Here is a 12703-nt window from a genome sequence, read left to right on the forward strand (position 1 = left end):
GAGGGCGTCGAGTTGATAGGGAGCAGGACAGGGGTCAGCGTAAGAGAGTTAAATCAGCTGGGTACTTTTCTGGTGACTTTCAGGGCAGGCAGCCCCAACAGCAGTATAGTAGATATCCTTACCAGCCGGCACGGAGTGTACCTCCACAATTTACTGGTAGAAGGTTTGATAGCACAGGGTATTCGGGAGCTGGTCAAAGCTCCATGACTTCAGGTTCCCAGATGCACAGGAATACAGGCCAGATGAGACCACCTATACCTCCGTGTCCTCGATGTGGAAGACGCCATCCAGGGGAATGCCGTTTCATTACTGGTGCTTGTTTCTCTTGCAGCCGTCAGGGCCATACTATAAGGGAGTGTCGATTTGGTGGTGGTGCAGGTGGCGCAGCTCAGCCTATGGGATCAGTTGCTGGTTCTTCCTCTTCGGTGGCTATGCGCCCTATGGGGCAAGGTATTCCGACACCAGTACGCCGTGGCAGAGGCCGTGGAGGGGCTTCCAGTTCTGGCGGTCCTTCAAACCGCATATATGCTTTAGCCAGCAGACAGGATTAGGAGGCGTCGCCAAATGTGGTTACAGGTATACTATCGATTTTTTCCCGAGATGTATATGCATTGATAGACCCAGGCTCCACATTATCATATATCTCCCCTTTTGTTGCTAGTAAAATTGGGATAAAATATGAATCTATAAAACCATTCGAGGTAGCTACACCAGTAGGGGATTTGGTTTTAGCAAGACTAGTGTATAAAGATTGTTCGGTGGTCATATGTAATCGCTGCACCAAGGCAGATTTGATAAAACTAGACATGACTGAGTTCGATGTTATTATGGGGATGGACTGGTTGGCTTCTTGTTATGCTAATGTTGACTGCAGAGGCAAAGTAGTTCGATTTCAGTTCCCAGGGGAACCAATTATAGAATGGTTGGGGAATACAGCGTTGCCGAGAGGTAAGTTTATTTCATACCTTAAGGCAAGGAAAATGGTTAGGAAGGGCTATATTTACCATCTGGTTCGTGTGCATGACTTGAAAGCAGAAGTACCGACTCTCCAGTCAGTCCAGTGGTTAATGAATTTCCAGATGTGTTTCCAGACGAACTTCCAGGTCTTCCTCCTGAGCGTGAGATAGAGTTCACTATAGACGTATTTCCAGACACTCAGCCCATATCTATTCCTCCTTACAGGATGGCACCGGCAGAATTGAAAGAGTTGAAGGAGCAACTGAGACATCTATTATAGAAGGGCTTCATTAGACCCAGTAAATCACCTTGGGGCATACCAGTATTATTTGTAAGAAAGAAGGATGGGTCGCTGCGGATGTGTATTGATTACAGGCAGCTGAACAAAGTAACAATAAAGAATAGATATCCCCTCCCCAGGATTGATGATTTATTTTACCAGTTGCAGGGTGCTAAGTGTTTTTCAAAGATAGACTTGCGGTCAGGTTATCACCAGGTGCGGGTAAAGGAAGCAGACATTCCGAAGACTGCGTTCAGGACCCGATACGGGCATTACGAGTTTAACGTGATGTCTTTTGGGATGACCAATGCTCCAACAGTGTTTATGGACTTGATGAACAGGGTGTTTAAGCCATTCCTTGACTTGGTCGTGATTGTATTTATTGATGATATTCTGGTCTATTCACGATCGGAAGAAGAGCATGCAGATCACTTGAGGACTGTACTTAAGGTCCTCCAGAATCAGAAATTATATGCTAAGTTCTCTAAATGTGAGTTCTGGTTGACTTCAGTAGCATTTCTGGGGCATATTGTTGGAGCAGACGGTATTCGGGTAGACTCGCAGAAAATTAGGCCGTCAAGACTTGGCCTAGACCTACGACGCCTACTGAGGTACGTAGCTTTCTGGGGCTAGCAGGATATTACAGGAGATTTGTAGAAACGTTTGCTTCGATTTCAGCGCCTTTAACAAAGTTAACACAGAAAGCAGCTAAATTCCAATGGACTGATGCTTGTGAACGAAGCTTCCAATTATTGAAGGACAAGTTGACTACAACTCCAGTTCTAACTCTTCCTGAGGGGAGAGATGGCTATGTTGTTTATTGTGACGCTTCAGGTGTTGGGCTAGGTTGTGTATTAATGCAGCATGGCAGAGTTATAGCCTATGCCTCCCGACAGCTCAGGAAGCACGAAAGAAGTTATCCTACACATGACCTGTAGTTGGCGGCGGTGATACATGCCTTGAAGATATGGAGACATTATCTATATGGCGTGCATGTTGATATTTATATAGATCATAAGAGCCTCCAGTGTATCTTTAAGCAGAAGGAGCTGAATTTGCGACAAAGGAGGTGGCTAGAGTTGCTGAAAGATTATGATGTTGATATTCTATATCACCCAGGAAAGGCTAGCTAGCTGATGAATCTCATGGACTATTTCTTTCCTTCCTGGCTGTACACCTGCCAAACTACCCATAGATTTATGGCTGAGTGCATCTGCTACAACGTGATGTTATACCCCATATTTTCATACATTGGGACGTTTTAAACTAAACGCGACAAGTTAAAGACAAGACTATTTTAAGATACGAAGTAGAGACTTTAACTTCCGGTTTCGCATCAAGTCACACGTTACCTAAAAGTTTCGTTTGGTATAGAAGCATTAATGGAAAAATTGGGATTTAATTAACCATGATTGGATTATTAAGTGGGATTGGGAAACAAAAATCAGTCCATTAATATAAGCCATAGTTGGCCGTGTAGGTTAGTGATGTGGTCAATGGTTTTTGACCCAAAAATTTGAGTGGGACACATGTCCAATTCATGGAAGGAATATATAAGGCAAAATTCTGATTCATACATCACTAAGCAACTCATTTCAACATTCACAAAGCAAGAAATATAGAGATAGAGAGAGAGGGTCTCTCGCCTAGAGCTGGCCGAGAGAGAGGTGCCCCAAAGTTGATCCAAAAATCAGTTTTTCAAGCAATTTAACATTCATTGGTATAGCAAGAACAAGTGTTAAATTTCAAGAAATGGATTTTAAGGCTTAGCCGATTGAAGCATTGGGTGATAAGGTAAGAAGTTGATCCCTTTTCATATGTTTTGTGGTGAATTGAATGTTCATGATGTTGCATGTTGGTATTGGACTGTTTTTCTTGAAGTTGAAGTGGGCCGTGTGATGTAGACTTAGGTGAAATGATGCTTAATCCCCTTGTACATGTATGGAGAATGAATTGAATGTGTTGTAGTATGGATAATTTGATGAAAATCATGAAGTTGTTGTAATTGTGTTGAAGCCGTGTAGGGGACTGCTTTAGAGGAATTTATGGACTGTTTTGTGTCATGTTTTGATTGTTGTTGTTATGGACATTGTGGTGTATTTTATGCATAGTGAATATGTGAATTGAGGTGTTAAAGAAATGAATCATGTTGAAGGGGGAAAACAGTCCAAACTGTGGACTGTTTTGATGATAGGAGTAGAGTTGTGCGTTTTGAATGTTGATTATTATTATGAACGTATAGTGAAAGTGAAGCTTAATGATTCAAGTTGAAACTGAAATTGTTTGTGGGCTGTTGTAAGAGTAATATGATGCTAAAACAGTTCCAATAATCGTATAAGTAATCTTGTAAACGTGTTGTTGTCGTTGTAGTTGAAGTTGGAAAATTGCGAAATAGAAATGGTAGTGTGGTGTGTGTTGTTTGCCCGTGAGTATGGGACAGTTTTGTATGATGTACAAGCTGTCCAAAGTTCCCTTAAGTCATGTTTAAACAAGTTCGGATTAATACATGAAAGAATGACTAACAATATTAGCTTGTAGTACTAGTTGGTTTGAATGCGAACGAAACGTCGTCTAAATGTTGGAAGGGGATTGTTAACGTTAAAATATATATTGAATTCCCTCGTAGACTAATTGTAGCTTTTGATATCTTGATATAGGATAAGTACTATTGTGCAGCAAGTACAAGTTATAATACGACTAAACGCTAAAGGTATGTAAAGCCTATTCCTTCTTTCATTTGGCATGTCCTAGACGTAAGTAAGAAATGATATGAACCTTGGGGTAAATTCTACTCTCTAGTTCCAAGCATGACTTATGATTCTATTCATTCCGTAATGTTATGGTCACGAGCCTACTGTATGATTGACTAATGAATGATGTATAGAAGTTCCTACTTTTAAAGAATTGCATAATTAAAGGCATACTTGACTATCAAAAGTTACACCTTGTCAAATTGATACATGTACATGAAATCTGAAACGTTCCTTGCTATAACTTGTAATGAGATTTAAAAAGAACTGAATATGATCATTATCCTGACACTTTAGAGCTGGTGTTATATCCCGCATTTTTGTGCAATCGAATAATTCAAGATAATCGCGGGAAGATGACAAGCAAGACCTTATTTTTATTTTGTTTGGCATACAAGTTGTTTATGAAAATTTTGAAGCGGGAATGTTAAGCAAGGTCAAGGGCATAAAGGGAAATGCGCAATATGACTCGTGGAAATATCGAGGATGAGTAAGGGCAAAATTGAAATTTGGAAAATAGTTTTATGAATTACAACTTGTCATGAAAAAAAAAATAGTTGGGCTTGGAAATTTTTAAGGGAACAAGAGAGGCCCAACCGGCCATGAGTATGGCCCAAAGCCCATGTGTTTTTAAATTCATGTGATTAAATAGAAGATCATCCTTATCTTTCTTTAGACTTCAAGAAGTTTCAAGAACACAAAGAACTTGAAGAAACTCTAAGGGGCCATTCGGCCATAGAGAAATTCCACAAGAAAATTGTCAAATTCTTCAAAAAATCATTCCCTACCAATTCAAGGGTTCCTATCAAGGTGGAGTAGTCTTTGGAGTAAGAAGAATCCATATTCATGCAAGTTGGAACTTCTAGCTAAGTGAAGAATTGAAGAAAAAGGTGAGGTTTAATCCTTTCTTATATGTTACGGATGATTTTGTGTGTTGTAGCATGTTAAAAGTGGATGAAACTCATGGAAGAGGAAATCATGTTGTGGCCGTGAGGTGTAGTATATGTATGTGGGTGTAGAAATTATGTTTTAATTAATTTATCTAGTGTTTGGTTGTTATTGTTGTGGGTACTATGTTGATAATGGAAGTTGAATAAATTTTGAGAGGTTGTAGTGTGTATGCTTGATGTTGGCCGTATGGTTGTGGTGTAATATGGAAGAGAATGAGTCAATTTTATTTAGTGTTTTGATTGTTGTTATGTTGTGGATTCTATGTTGCTAATGAATGTCTAGGAATCTTAGTGAAGTTGTAGTAGTGGAGACTTGTTTTAGAAGTGATATGAATGGAATGTAATGTTCTCGCATGCATGAAAGACAATATGATTAGTATGATGTTGATGGAATATAGATTATGAGGTTGTTATTGTTTTTAGTGAAGTTGGAAAGTTTTTGGGAAGAAGTAGTAAATTGATTGAATATGGAAGTTACTAGTATGATTGTTGACATTATGTTGATAGTTTGGCCGGGTTGAATTCCCGGATTGTTGTTGATTGAAAAATTGCTAAGTTGAATGTTGGGAGTGGTGTATTTACAGGGGAAATGCTGCCGGAATTTCGGTAGCCAAGTATTATCCTAAGATTTCCAATGTTAAATGTTCTAATAGAAGTTTGGTAAATGTGACCAATTTGTAGATTTTGGCGGATTTGCGACTTGAATTCGGGATAGCATAAGGAGCGGCAAGAGGTATGTAAGGCTTCATCCTTCCTTCTATGGCATGTCTTAGACGTAATAAGTTGGATACGAGCCTCTGGGACAACCCCATTCTCCGGAATCCGTACCTAAAGTTTCCCCTTTTTCATTCAGTGGAATCGAACTGGAAATTATGCAAAATGTTGAAAAGCCTTCCTAAACCTCTAAAATTTGCATAAAGAGGACCCGATTACCTTAAAACCCTCATAAGTAACGCCATGACACGTAACATATGTAGATTGCGTACGCTATCTCATTCGGCACGAGGTGGGCCCATTGTTCCTGGATTTCCCCTATCGCTTCGATTGACTTGTTTTGGAGTAGAATCCAGAGGAAACTTTTGATCCTTGTTCCGATTATCAAACGATAAGTACAGCACCATCCTAATGTAAATATGTCTATGATGACCGTGATAACGATGGAGTCAAAGATGAGAAAATGCCTACGATAGATATGTTGACGATATGTTCTGCTATAAAAATGGAAATATGGAAATGTTAAACTATTTCTTGATATCTCAACTCTATTACCGGTAACGACTGCTCTAAAGGTTCTATGTAGATGAAACTATACCTTATGACCGTATTTGATGTTTTTCTCATAATGACACTTTTCATTGGTAGTCTCGCCTTATAATACTCGTCCCTTCAAGGTGAGACAAAGCGACTATGGCTGTTCCATAATGTAATCGGAGGTTACCGACCTTATGTCACTCCGATGGATATGTAACTTTCTTTGGGCTCCCATGCATGTTGTTTATATGATACATGTATGTGTGTATGGATATGTATATGTATATGTAATTGTATACGGGAAAAGGGAAAGGGCAACTATTTTATCACCACCTGATTCAGCTGGATTCCGTCCCGGACGCGGGATGCCCGGACGCGGGATATGGGAGAGCCGTACGCGGCGTCTGTATATGCGATGCATGATATATACGATATGATATGTGGGAACACCGTTGGGGAGGGGGGTGGGAGAGCCGATGTATTCGGCGTCTGTAAATGTGAGCAAAAGATACCATTTTCTGAAATGTACTGTTTCCTGTGTACGAGAATAAGAAACACCGTGTTCTGAAAAATGGGCTAAGCTTGCATGGTATCCACCTACAAGGCATACATATGTACAGGTTACTTCTACTCCAGGATGAGCTCTGTATGTCTATTCTGTTATTATTTATACTCTATATGCAGTTACTATGTTATCATTCATGCCTTACATACTCCGTACACTATTCGTACTGACGTCCCTTCTTGTGGACGCTGCGTTTCATGCCGCGCAGGTCAGCAGGTAGACGGGCCAGATTCCTAGGAGTTCTATCAGCAGTATTGGTAGCGCTCCAGTTGTCCCGGAGCCTCAGCTTCTTGGTACTATTTTGGTGTATATATTCGGGCACGGCAGTATTCTGCCCTTCCAATGTATATGTGTACTATGTTTAGAGGCTCGTGGACAGACATGTACAGTTAGATGTTTCGTACTTTTGAGGGTCCTCGTCGATGTATAATGTGCTAGTAAAGTTTGTTCGCCTATGTTTATAGCTATGCTACAAATGTTAATGTTAAGTGGCGAAGAAGAAAAAAAATGGTATAGGTCATACGGCCCACTTAGTAATAAGGATATGATGCGAGATAAGGGGTGCTCGGTATAAGTATCGGGTACTCGTCACGGCCCCTAGTTGGGTCGTGACAGACGTGGTATCAGAGCAGTTTGGTCCTAGGGGTTTGTCTACGAGCCGTGTCTAGTAGAGTCCTGTTTATGGGTGTGTAGCGCGCCACACTTATAAACAGGAGGCTGCAGGGCATTTAGGAAATATGACCTTCTTTGTCTTCTAGATCGTGCGATAGAGCTATGTTACCAGGCTTCCTTGTTCTTTTCTTAATTCTATGTTACGATTTCAGTAATGCCGAAGAAGAGGAAGACTACGGCGGCCCAGAAGGGCAAGTTGGCGGCTGGAAGCAGAGTTGAACAGGAGCCAGAAGAAGACGAGTCCTATACTGAAGCTCCCCCTCAGACTCGTCCTGCTTCCCATGTGTCAGCAGAGCCGGAAAGAGTTCCAGCTCCAGCCCCAGCACCTCCAGTTCCACCGCCAGCAGCTCCGGGCCAGCAGATGACAGAGGCCATCCAGTTATTGACTCAGCTAGTTGCCGCACAGGTTCAGCGGCAAGATGTAGACCCGGGAGACAGGGCGGTGAGTGCAAGGGCTCGTGAATTTATTACCCTGAAGCCTCCGGAGTTTTATGGATCAAAACCAGAGGAGGATCCACAGAGCTTTATAGATGAGATGCTGAGGACTCTGAGAATCATACATGCTTCGGATACGGAGTCCGTAGAGTTGGCTTCATACAGGCTGCGGGACGTGGCAGTCCTATGGTATAATAGCTGGGTATCTTTGAGGGGAGCAAATGCACCCCCACCGGTTTGGAAAGAATTTACTGAGGCCTTCCTGCGACATTTCTTACTTCCAGAGGTCCGACGGGCTCGAGCTGATATGTTTTTGAACCTTAGACAGGGAAATATGAGCGTACGTGAGTACATTCTTCGTTTTAACTCGTTAGCCAGGTACGCCCCAACCATGATAGCTAATATGGGGGATCATGTGCACCGATTTGTGAGTGGGCTGGGGCCACATTTAGTCAAGGAGTGCTTGACGGCTTCACTCCAGGATGGGATGACTATTACTCATATTCAAGCCCACGCCCAAAACCTAGAGGAACAATATCAATTATGGGGAGAGGAGCGTTATTCAGATAAGGGTTCCAGAAAAAGGGGCAGATTTTCCGGGACTAGAAGTGAGTACAGAGGGAGGCAGGCACAGGGGCAACCTAGGTATTCAGGCCAATCAGTGGTCAGTGCGCCACCTCGATTTGCAGATAGGGGGTTTGATCGTCCTACCTATTCAGGACCGGGTCACAGTGTCAAGGCTTCAGGATCCCAGTACAGAGCTAATTTTAGCAGGACGGGGTTGCCCCCACCACGATGTGCTCGGTGTGGCAAGCCACACTCTGGGCAGTGTTACCTAGAAACCGGTGGTTGTTTTGCCTGTGGTCGAACTGATCATTTGGTGCGTGACTGCCCACTAAAGGATGAAGGAGGCCAAACTCAGCCAGCCGGATCAGCAATCGGTTCATCGTCGACCGTACGCCCTCGTGGACAGACTTCCCAGGCTCCAGCGGGCCGCGGCCATAGTAGAGGAGGGGCATCCAGTTCAGCCGGCCCTCCGCACCGTATATAAGCATTGGCAGGACGACAGGATCCTGAACCTTCCGCAGATGCGGCCACAGGTACACTTTCGGCATTTTTTTTTCTCTACGATATGTGGGTGTTAAATTGAACTGGATTTTACTTTATCATGCACCGTTTCTTGTATTACTGAACGTATTAGGAATTCGGGAAATTTAGGACAAAAGTAGCCTTATACAAAGGTAAAAAGACGAATATTAGAGATCGCGGAAGGCGACGATTATTAAAAGGGCATAGGCGTGCGTAGACCCCCTTAATAAAGGAGGGGAGACCATGTTGGACCTAAAATGGACTGTGACGATTGAAGATCCAATAAAGGGGACTTGTTAACGCAAAGCCAGTGTTCGGAGCTAAATCAATTGACCTACGACTTAGAGGCAACCTAAGCTCCTCAAATGGATATGTTAAGCGATATGTGAGATATCTACGAAGGAGACCTCCCCCGAAGTATTATGATATATCACGAGGATGTTATATCCCGCATTTTTGTGCAATCGAATAATTCAAGATAATCACGGGAAGATGACAAGCAAGACCTTATTTTTATTTTGTTTGACATACAAGTTGTTTATGAAAATTTTGAAGCGGGAATGTTAAGCAACGTCAAGGGCATAAAGGGAAATGCGCAATATGACTCGTGGAAATATCGAGGATGAGTAAGGGCAAAATTGGAATTTGGAAAATAGTTTTATGAATTACAACTTGTCATGAAAAAAAAATAGTTGGGCTTGGAAATTTTTAAGGGAACAAGAGAGGCCCAACCGGCCATGAGTATGGCCCAAAGCCCATGTGTTTTTAAATTCATGTGATTAAATAGAAGATCATCCTTATCTTTCTTTAGACTTCAAGAAGTTTCAAGAACACAAAGAACTTGAAGAAACTCTAAGGGGCCATTCGGCCATAGAGAAATTCCACAAGAAAATTGTCAAATTCTTCAAAAAATCACTCCCTACCAATTCAAGGGTTCCTAGCAAGGTGGAGTAGTATTTGGAGCAAGAAGAATCCATATTCATGCAAGTTGGAACTTCTAGCTAAGTGAAGAATTGAAGAAAATGGTGAGGTTTAATCCTTTCTTATATGTGACGGATGATTTTGTGTGTTGTAGCATGTTAAAAGCGGATGAAACTCATGGAAGAGGAAATCATGTTGTGGCCGTGAGGTGTAGTATATGTATGTGTGTGTAGAAATTATGTTTTAATTAATTTATCTAGTGTTTGGTTGTTATTGTTGTGGGTACTATGTTGATAATGGAAGTTGAATAAATTTTGAGAGGTTGTAGTGTGTATGCTTGATGTTGGCCGTATGGTTGTGCTGTAATATGGAAGAGAATGAGTCAATTTTATTTAGTGTTTTGATTGTTGTTATGTTGTGGATTCTATGTTGCTAATGAACGTCTAGGAATCTTAGTGAAGTTGTAGTAGTGGAGACTTGTTTTAGAAGTGATATGAATGGAATGTAATGTTCTCGCATGCATGAAAGACAATATGATTAGTATGATATTGATGGAATATAGATTATGAGGTTGTTATTGTTTTTAGTGAAGTTGGAAAGTTTTTGGGAAGAAGTAGTAAATTGATTGAATATGGAAGTTACTAGTATGATTGTTGACATTATGTTGATAGTTTGGCCGGGTTAAATATTGTTGTTGATTGAAAACTTGCGAAGTTGAATGTTGGGAGTGGTGTATTTACAGGGGAAATGATGCCGGAATTTCGGTAGCCAAGTATTATCCAAAGATTTCCAATGTTAAATGTTCTAATAGAAGTTTGGTAAATGTGACCAATTTGTAGATTTTGGCGGATTTGCGACTTGAATTCGGGATAGCATAAGGACCGACAAGAGGTATGTAAGGCTTCATCCTTCCTTCCATGGCATGTCTTAGACGTAATAAGTTGGATACGAGCCTCTGGGACAACCCCATTCTACGGAATCCGTACCTAAAGTTTCCCCTTTTTCATTCAGTGGAATCGAACTAGAAATTATGCAAAATGTTGAAAAGCCTTCCTAAACATCTAAAACTTGCATAAAGAGGACCCGATTACCTTAAAACCCTCATAAGTAATGCCATGACACGTAACATATGTAGATTGTGTACGCTATCTCATTCGGCCCGAGGTGGGCCCATTGTTCCCGGATTTTCCCTATCGCTTCGATTGACTTGTTTTGGAGTAGAATCCAGAGGAAACTTTTGATCCTTGTTACGATTATCAAACGATAAGTACAGCACCATCCTAATGTAAATATGTCTATGATTACCGTGATAACGATGGAGTCAAAGATGAGAAAATGCCTACGATAGATATGTTGACGATATGTTCTGCTATAAAAATGGAAATATGGAAATGTTAAACTATTTCTTGATATCTCAACTCTATTACCGGTAACGACTGCTCTAAAGGTTCTAAGTAGATGAAACTATACCTTATGACCGTATTTGATGTTTTTCTCATAATGACACTTTTCATTGGTAGTCTCGCCTTATAATACTCGTCGCTTCAAGGTGAGACAAAGAGACTATGGCTGTTCCATAATGTAATCGGAGGTTACCGACCTTATGTCACTCCGATGGATATGTAACTTTCTTTGGGCTCCCATGCATGTTGTTTATATGATACATGTATGTGTGTATGGATATGTATATGTATATGTAAATGTATACGTGAAAAGGGAAAGGGCAACTGTTTTATCACCACCTGATTCGGCTGGATTCCGTCCCGGACGCGGGATGCCCGGACGCGAGATATGGGAGAGCCGTACGCGGCGTCTGTATATGTGATGCATGATATATACGATATGATATGGGGGAACACCGTTGGGGAGGGGGGTGGGAGAGCCGATGTATTCGGCCTCTGTAAATGTGAGCAAAAGATACCATTTTCTGAAATGTACTGTTTCCTGTGTACGAGAATAAGAAACACCGTGTTCTGAAAAATGGGCTAAGCTTGCATGGTATCCACCTACAAGGCATACATATGTACAGGTTACTTCTACTCCAGGATGAGCTCTGTATGTCTATTCTGTTATTATTTATACTCTATATGCAGTTACAATGTTATCATTCATGCCTTACATACTCGGTACACTATTCGTACTGACGTCCCTTCTTGTGGACGCTGCGTTTCATGCTGCGCAGGTCAGCAGGTAGATGGGCCAGATTCCTAGGAGTTCTATTAGCAGTATTGGCAGCGCTCCAGTTGTCCCGGAGCCTCAGCTTCTTGGTACTATTTTGGTGTATATATTCGGGCACGGCAGTATTCGGCCCTTCCTATGTATATGTGTACTATGTTTAGAGGCTCGTGGACAGACATGTACAGTTAGATGTTGCGTACTTTTGAGGGTCCTCGTCGATGTATAATGTGCTATTAAAGTTTGTTCGCCTATGTTTATAGCTATGCTACTAATGTTAATGTTAAGTGGCGAAGAAGAAAAAAAAATGGTATAGGTCATACGGTCCACTTAGTAATAAGGATATGATGCGAGATAAGGGGTGCTCGGTACAAGTATCGGGTACTCGTCACGGCCCCTAGTTGGGTCGTGACAGCTGGTTAGTTACTTATCCATTGAGTCTCAAAAGATGAATTGCATATATGTGGTTGCTTATTATTCTGCTCGTGCTTACCGCTATATCCTTCACTGAGTCCCGGGCCAGGACACGTGTTCGTGCGCATATTTACTATATTACTCACCGAGCCCCTCACTAGAGGGCCGGGACACGTTATATATATATGATGATATGATGATATGATGATGATATGATGATATGATGACATGGTGATATGGAGAT

The sequence above is a fragment of the Lycium barbarum genome, chromosome 2 (genome assembly GCF_019175385.1).
Source record: "Lycium barbarum isolate Lr01 chromosome 2, ASM1917538v2, whole genome shotgun sequence".
NCBI classification, from domain to species: domain Eukaryota; kingdom Viridiplantae; phylum Streptophyta; class Magnoliopsida; order Solanales; family Solanaceae; genus Lycium; species Lycium barbarum.